The sequence below is a fragment of the Monodon monoceros genome, unplaced genomic scaffold (genome assembly GCF_005190385.1).
Source record: "Monodon monoceros isolate NGI ecotype Baffin Bay Population unplaced genomic scaffold, NGI_Narwhal_1 Super_Scaffold_5, whole genome shotgun sequence".
Lineage (NCBI taxonomy): Eukaryota > Metazoa > Chordata > Mammalia > Artiodactyla > Monodontidae > Monodon > Monodon monoceros.
In genome coordinates, this window is record NW_021703782.1 from 110,651,736 (window position 1) to 110,658,040 (window position 6,305).

General features: G+C 66.2%; 1 protein-coding gene across 1 annotated transcript in view; it reads right to left on the bottom strand.

Moving 5' to 3' along the window:
* RXRA (retinoid X receptor alpha) overlaps positions 1 to 6,305 on the bottom strand; it is a 95,141-nt gene that overhangs the window by 61,379 nt on the left and 27,457 nt on the right. The window lies entirely within an intron of this gene.

Consider the following 6,305-nt stretch of genomic DNA (forward strand, 5'->3'; position numbering starts at 1 on the left):
CGTCCACCATCCCCCAGGCGAAGTCCCAGGTCTCGGCCCAGCCCGGGGGCAGCCAGGGACCCCAGGCCTTGAATGGGGCTACTCCCTCCAGGACGTCCTGGCCAGAACTCCTCCCTGGGTGGTCCCGGATCCCGGGTTGCCCCCGGACAAGTCAGACCCTGGGACCGAAGCGGGGGCCCCTCTGCTGCTAAAGACCTTTCAACAGGCTTGGAAGCAGCGTCTGGACGAGGGGTGCTGGGCAGGGCGCGGCACCCACGTCGTCCCCACCGCCTGTCCTCCAGACGAGGAGGCGGGCTCAGGGATGCCATCTCGAACCCGGCACTTCTGCAAGGCCACAGGGCACATCCGGCCTCACTGTCACAGCACGGTCCCGTGACCAGCACGGGTGGGAGCGGGGAAGGAACAGCTGCTTCCTGCCAGCTCGGCCCTAGCCCCGACCACACGGGAATCTGCAGTCCGTCACCGGCTCAGGCAGCGGCCGGACGCCGACCCCTCACCCCGCAGCCTGGGCAAGGCCACCGAGAGCAGCGCGTGGCTCCCAGCCCGGGCCTGGGGACCCTGGGACCACCACCCCCACGCGCCCCCACCCCCCGGGCAGTGAGAGCAGGGGCTTTAGGTAAGAGCCTGGGGGCTCCTGCCACCTCTGCCTCTTGGGGGGTTAAGTGGCCATGACAAAACCAGCCCGGATCACGGCTGAAGGACCGGACGCGGCACTCAGCACCGCCCGTCCCACCCCGGCTCAACCACCTTGCCTGGCTCCTTGCCCCCTCTCCAGCCCGGGACCCCGGGAGGCCCCAGAACCTTCTGCCTGCCCTTGGTGGGGCGACAAGGAGCCTCAGTGCGTGAGCTGCTTCCCTTCACAGGCCAGGCCCACCAGAGCCCCCCGGGCTGCCCTGCCCAGCTAGACAGAGGGCCTGAAGCAGCCCACGAGGGAAGTGGCCAGGAGGTGGGCCAGGGCACCAAGGGCTGTCACAGGACCTCCCAAACCATGGCTGTGTGTTTGGGGAGGGCGGGGGGGTGGCCACAGTAGGGGCCGCCTGCCACCTGCCCCCGCCAGGGCTCCACCGCGGCTGGTTCTGACCCCAGAGCCACAGGTACCTGCCCTCTCCTGGGATTCAGGCCACAAACGATTACTGGGTTTTTTATTACTTATTCAGCAGAGTGAGTGACGGGTCCCTCTTAACCAATCTTCGGGAAAAATCAAGCCCAGGCCCACGGAGAGAGGGTGGGGGCCAGCCCCCTCCCCTGGGGTCCCACCCTCCCCAGCCCAGCACCCTCCAGACAAAGGCATACACAGCGTCCCCTGAGAGGGCGCAGAGCCCAGGAGAGAATGAGGACGACGATTTATGGAATTCGTTTTCCACGGAGCTGGGGGGCTGGGGGCTGGGAGCTGGGCAGATGGGGGGCTGGGAGCTGGCGAGGCGCCGCAGGGCAGGAGCGCCAGAGAGCCAAGAGGGATGGAGAAGGAAAGGAAGTGAAGCCAGAAGAAAAAAGTGCCCGGGGAGGGACAGCCTGGGGCAGCAGGCACCCCCCGCATGACTAATTAGCTGGTTACTGGCGAATAAGGAGCAGAGGTGCCCTCCAAAACACGAGAGGCCCCAGGGCAGCCCCGACAAGGGAGCCCCATCAAAGCCGCCTGGGCTCTGCAGCCCTCCCAGGCTCTGCGTGGCCTCGGGCATCCACTGCTGGGCCTCAGTTTCCCCAGATGTTCACTGAGACTGGTGGGTTTCAAATCCGGTTCTTAGGCACCCTCATTCAGGTGGGGCGGGGAAGTGGCCCAAAGGGAACACCTCACTCTCCTCGCCTGTCCCTACTGATAGCCTGGGAGACCCGACCCCCAAGGGCCCCCACTCTGCTGCAGACCCTGTTTCCTCCTGGGCCTCACCCCAAACTTCTCCTGCACCAGGAGGTGCTCAAACGCTCCCTGGACTGAACGGGCCCCTCTGCCTTGGAAAGGGGGAGGTGACACAAGGCTTAATGAAAATCCCCCCCAACACGGGGTGTGAGCCTCTCGGCGATTCTAGCTTGGCCCACAAGGCTCCCCCGCACCCCTTCTTTCCTTCCGCTTTTCTAAGCTCTAGGGGATGCTGGGACACGCCCCCCCCCTTCCCTCCCTGAGCCCGCAGCAGTGAACTGTGAACTGCGGGGCTCCTGGCCCTCTGCCCTCATGCACAGCACGCTTTCACACACAGGCCAGGCTCAGACCTGCCGGCATTCCCAAGGCTGCCACCGCCGCCTCGCGGAGACCCCAGCCCTGGCCCAGGCCTGCCCCAGAGCAGCTTGTGTCGGGCAGGGCCGAGCGGTCCTGCCCCATCCTGCTGATGACAAGGGGAGGGAGAGCCTGGGGGCAGCGCTGCTCTACTGAAACAGCACCAAAGGGAAGCCTGGAAACCCAGATTCCTGGAGAATTCTCGGGAACTGGACCTTGTTAGCTTCCGCATACAACACGTCCAGGGTTCCCACAGGGTCAAGTCCAGACCCGGCACAGGCCCTCTGGCGCCAGCCCAGGCTCAGGCCTTGACTTCCCCGCAAGAACCCAGAAGTCCCCTTTCACCTCTGGCCCTTTGCAAATGCTGTTCCCCCATCCGTTCCGTTATCTAGACCTGCAGGTTGTTGCCTCTTCCAGGAAGCCTTCCCCCAAGCTCCACCCCAGCCCAGGTTGACGGAGGCCCTTTCACCCTGGACTACAGCTGCCCACGTCCTGCCCGTCGCCCCAACTAGACCCTGAGCCCTCGCCTTACCTCCTGCCTGGAAGTGGCCTCCTGCCCAGCTCACGGCTCATCAGGCCAGGACAGTCTCCAGGTGAGGACACCCAGCCTGGGCTGGGCAGAACTTGGCGGTCTGGGCTCTGACTGACCTGGGAAAGCAGTGACTGTCGGTTCCTTCCTTGGTCGGGGGCAGGGTGGCCAGCGGCAGCCCTCTCAGAAGTGACACACGGCCTCCCACAGGGACCCCTCTGAAGGACACAACCCTCGGGTGGGCAGGCGACCAGGGTCCGTCCACGAAAACACACGCAGGGGTCGCACCTCACTCCCGCCATGCGTCCCGAAGGATCCCCAGGCCACCCACGGCCCGTGCTCCCGCCGGCCTTCCCGTGCTCCCGGGGCACCGTGGATAACTGCGGCCGCCCCCGGCCTCCTCCTCGGCCGTCGCTTCTCCCCGCTGCCCTCGGGCCTGCCACGAGCTGCCGTCACAGTCTCATCCCCTGGTAAGACAGGTCACAGGCTGCCAGGGCCACACTGGTCAACTTACAGAGAAAGCACGACTGACACCCCCTTTTCTAGGAACGTGGGCTCCGCCCTGAGGGTGGCCCTGCTTATTTCTGAAACAGGCCCGCGTCCTGGGACGTTCTGGCTAACAGAAAGCCGACCGCTGCTTGGATGGAGCATTCCCTCCCTAAACGCCGCTCAGGACCGTGTCCGCCACTGCATCCCCAGGCCTCAGGGGGCCTGGCGGGCGTGGGGTCGCCAGGGCCTCAGCGGCTCCCGCCCTCCCCTTGACCCAGCCGTCCCGGGCCTGGCACAACTCCTGTGGACAGACCCCCTCCTCCAACCCCACCCCCGGGCCCAGGAGGAAACCGAGGCGGGAAGGGCCTGACGTCACACAGCTGCAGGACAGGGGCTGAGGCGAGACCCAGCTCCGTGCAGGCCTCTCCCCGGCCCCGCAGAGCCCGCTTTTCCCCAGGACGGGGCCGGGGGAGCGGGGAGGAGGGTGCAGGCGTGTCCCGCAGCAGCCGACTCCGGCTGGTTTCCCCTCACGGGGAGCAGGCCCTCCACCAGGGACCAGATCCAAACCCGTCCAACTGCCCCGGACGACCCAGCGCCGGGCGACTATCCACTCCAACGCGTTACGCAACCCGGCCCCCAGCGAGTGACTGCAACAGGCCGCTGGGCCGCAGACAAGCAGGCGGAGGCGCAGGGCGGGGGGACTGGGGGCGGATTTTTGCTTTGCTTTGTGTCTCGTTTCTGCTCCCCAGCCCGGCTCGGGCCCTGAGGTTGCTAGGTGGGGAAGGAGGCAGGTGAGGGGGACCCGGGAGACACCCCCTATCAGGGTCCGGGCTGAGCAGGCCCCGGGCGAGGGGAGGCCTTTCCCGGCCGTGTGGGCACACGTGCCGCCGGCCGAGCTGTGACCCCCCCCTCAGTAGGACCCTGATGAGAAAGTCCACCCTCCCCGTCTGAAGCCCAGTGGTGTCTGGTCCAAGAGTCACGAACAGGATCACCCCCGTGCGCCCGGCACGCAGGGCCGTCACTTGGGGGCGGGGAGGGCCCCACTCCCCCCCAGCCTCCTCTGTGCACAGGATCCCCTCCCTCGTCAGCAGGGCTGGGGGACGGGCTTGAAGAGGAGCCCGCCGTGGGGACCCTCGCGCCCCATGGCCCGCCCACCCGCCAGGGATCTTTTCTCACGCCCAGATGGTGAGCCCAGCCCGAGGCCAGACCCGGGGACCCCAGACCCCGCCGCCATGTGCTCCGTCTTCCCAGCGTGAGCCAGGCCGTTCCCCCCCACCCTACAGAGACCCAGCGAGGCAGCACCTTATTCTCTCCATTTCAGTGATGAAGAAACCAAGGCTCGGAGTGCTTGAGTAACTTGTGGCCCCCTGCTCCCCAGTGGGGGCACCCCCAAAAGCCTGACGCTGTGCCACCCACCCGGGACCAGCCCCAGAGGGTTGGGGCAGGGAAGCTGGGCGAGGGTGGGTCGGCCTCCCGAGAAGGCCCCTAGCCCGTCCCAGACCGCCTGGGGTGGCAGGGAAGGAGCAGAGGCCAGCAGGGTTCATGCTTCCCCGGCCACCAGGAAAAGGAGGCCTGGTCTGGGACAGCCTGAGCCCGGCTCCCACAGCGAGAGCTCTGGTGGGCCCCGCTCTGGCTCCCCATGGGGACACAACCCTGCCTCCTCTCTTCGGAGGCATCCAGGTACAGCAGCCATCCCAGACCTCGTCCCCCAAACCCGGCTGTGGTCAAACCACCCCCCCCAAGGGCTTATCTGACACCCTTAGGCTGACACCCTTATCTGACACCCTCACAGCCTCTGCTCCCCTGGGACCAGGGAGCCACAAAGCTTTCCAAAGAATGCAGACTCCAGGGCAGGGCAGAGCCAGGGCCCTGGGAGGAATTCCCCGCACAGCTGCAGGTTGCACAACGGGCCAGGTCTCTACCTGCCTCTGCAGTGTTGCAAGGACCCACCGCCCTTCAGGCTGGAGAACAGAGCGAGGGCAGAGGCCGGTGCTTCCCCCACCCTCAGGGGGGCAGGGTCCGGGCCTCCCAGACCTCGCAGCACTCAGCCCTGGCCACAGAGGACGCCTTGCAAACCTCTCTGCAGGTAGCCGCCACCCCATCCCTCCTCTCGGGCTCTGCTGGCCCCCGAACTCTGGGCCTGTGCCTCTCCCTTCCCACCCCACCCGAGAGGTGAGGCCCAAACAAGCGAAGATTAACCAAAACTGACAAGCAGTGATTCCCAAGGCTGTGGCTGAGCCACGAGCACCGTTCACCTTCCCAGCCTCCCGAGGGCAGATCAGGAAACTGAGACTGGGGCGGGGTGGGGGGAGGTGCCCGACATCTTCCTGACCCCGGATGACGGTCCGGCTGGTCTTCACCATCTGTCTTTCAGTTGCCAGGGCTCCCTGCCCCCTACAAGTCAGACTGGCCGCCTGGCCCAGCTGCGGAGCTCAGATGCCCAGACCGCCAGGCACCGCTCACCCTGACCCTGGGGACCCACAGCACAGAGCCTGGGACCTGGGCCTGCACTTCCCCAGGTGAGGATGGACTCCGGGGCAGAAAGAGGCAGAGGGGAGCCAGGCACAGGGGAGGGCTCCTGCCTGCAGGGAGGGGGTGGCCCGGCCCCAGCCCCACCCTGAACCCCAAAGGCCAACCTGGGCAGGAGAAAGGATGCACGGCCCTCCTGCAATCACGGGTCCCGGGCACTCCTGGAACAGATGCCCTGCTCACGCAGCTCCCTGAGAGCAGGGGAGCCAGTCTCTGGGGGGTCCCTCTGACCCAAACACCCCACAACACTGAAGCAGGGTCCCCAACTACCAGTGGAGACTTGCTAGTGGCCTCAGTCCCTACATGCCCACGCCCATCGCCGGCCCTGGAAGGCCCACGGGCACTGGCAGGGAAGTCAGCGTGCAAAGGTCTGCAGGACGGGAGCCACGGATCAAGGACTCGGAATCATCACCTGAGGAGCGTGGAGGGCCCGGGACATGGGGCCAGGTCTGACCCAGACCAACAACAGAGCTCCTTAAGATTTAAATCTCCTGGGAAGACACACACACACACACACACACACACACACACACACACACACACACACAC